Below are 2,125 nucleotides of genomic sequence, written 5' to 3'. Positions count from 1 at the left end.
TGTGTTTTGTTTTCACTACAATATACAGCCAATGATTTGAAAGTTTCAAATGTCACTATGAATATTGGGGAAAACATATGTCAAGTAAATCCACTGAAAATGGTTTCCGTATATATACTCTTCAAAAAAAGAAACGCAAAAGGGTACAAATGGGTTATAACTCCGATTTTATGTTTCCTACCGGTTCATGCTTTGTGAATATAAGGTCATTGCATGTCCCAAACACATTCCCACGGTTACATTCGATAAAACGCAGCTACTGTACAATAAAGTTCCAAAATGTGAATATTCGCAAAAACGCAGCCACGTGCAAACCATGTCACCACTGCACGTGCGTTGTCTGCACGTGCAACATGAACACCGACAGTATAAAAGTGCAGGGTGTTCGCTTGCCTGGCCTCTGTATCTGGCCGACAGTTGACAATCCAGGACATGCCACGTCTCAGTGAACCGCAGAGAAACAATGCCATCGGCCGACTAGACGCAGGCGAATCCAGAACGGCCGTTGCCAGGGCATTCCATGTGTCCCCAAGCACCATCTCCAGACTGTGGGACCGTTACCAGCAACATGGATCAACACGTGACCTCCCTAGATCCGGTCGACCACGGGTCACTACCCCCGGGCAGGACCGCTACATCCGGGTACGCCACCTTCGGGAACGATTGACTACTGCCACCTCCACAGCCGCAGCAATACCAGGTTTGCGCAGGATATCCGACCAGACCGTACTGAACCGCCTACGTGAGGTAGGAATTCGTGCCAGACGTCCAGTTCGAGGTGTCATCTTAACACCACAACACCGTCGACTCCGACTGCAGTGGTGCCAGATTCATCGACAATGGCCTCAACTGCGATGGAGACAGGTGTGGTTCAGTGACGAGTCCCGATTTCTGCTCCGACGTCATGATGGAAGATGTCGCGTGTATAGGCGTCGTGGTGAACGTTATGCGGCAAACTGCGTGCAGGAAGTGGACAGATTCGGCGGGGGTAGTGTCATGGTGTGGGCAGCCATCTCACACACTGGCAGAACTGACCTGGTCCACGTGCAGGGCAACCTGAATGCACAGGGCTACATTGACCAGATCCTCCGGCCACACATCGTTCCAGTTATGGCCAACGCCAACGCAGTGTTCCAACATGACAACGCCAGGCCTCACACAGCACGTCTCACAACGGCTTTCCTACAGAACAACAACATTAATGTCCTTCCTTGGCCATCGATATCACCGGATTTGAACCCAATTGAGCATATATGGGACGAGTTGGACCGACGCCTCCGACAGCGACAACCACAGCCCCAGACCCTGCCCGAGCTGGCAGCAGCCTTGCAGGCCGTGTGGGCCACCATCCCCCGGGACGTCATCCGTACTCTGGTTGCTTCAATGGGCAGGCGGTGCCAGGCAGTTGTCAACACACGCGGAGGCCACACCCGGTATTGACTCCAGATGACCTTGACCTTGGTGGTGTGTCCTATCACTTACTCACAATGGACTAGAGTGAATTGTGAACAATCCTGCAACATTTGGTAATTATCGGACTCACCATTCAATAATTAAATCAATTCTCCAAATGTTACGACAATGTGGTTTTGCGTTTCTTCTTTTGAAGAGTATATATATATATATATATATATATATATACACTCTGTCAAAAAAGAAACGCATAGGTGATAGGGAAAGAAAAATAGTGTTTGATTTTACAATATATCGTGGTTTTTTGGTACAATGTTGCTGAATAACCATGTTTGTTTATACTCCAGGAATGGGACAGCATGGCCAAATGCACCCTAAAACAAATTTAACGCACGTTGTGGCACGTTGTGCGACAATTACAGGAAATCGGCGTGAAATGGTCAGATTTTGGCGAATGCACGTGAAACTTTATTAATGTTCCTGGAATGGGACAGCATGCTCAAATGCACCGTAAAACAAATTTAACGCACGTTGTGTGACAATTGCAGGAAACAGGCGTGAAACAGGCGTGAAATGGCGAATTCACGTGAAACTCGGGGAAAAGATTGGGGTAGTGGTGGGTATTTAAAACTGCAATGCTCGCAATGATGCCTCATTTCCATTTTGACGTAGACGAGTTACAAGATGCCAAGACTAAACCTGCCGAATGGAA

Source organism: Gigantopelta aegis, chromosome 3 (assembly GCF_016097555.1).
Source record: "Gigantopelta aegis isolate Gae_Host chromosome 3, Gae_host_genome, whole genome shotgun sequence".
NCBI lineage: Eukaryota > Metazoa > Mollusca > Gastropoda > Neomphalida > Peltospiridae > Gigantopelta > Gigantopelta aegis.
Note: the sequence above shows the minus strand (reverse complement) of the source record.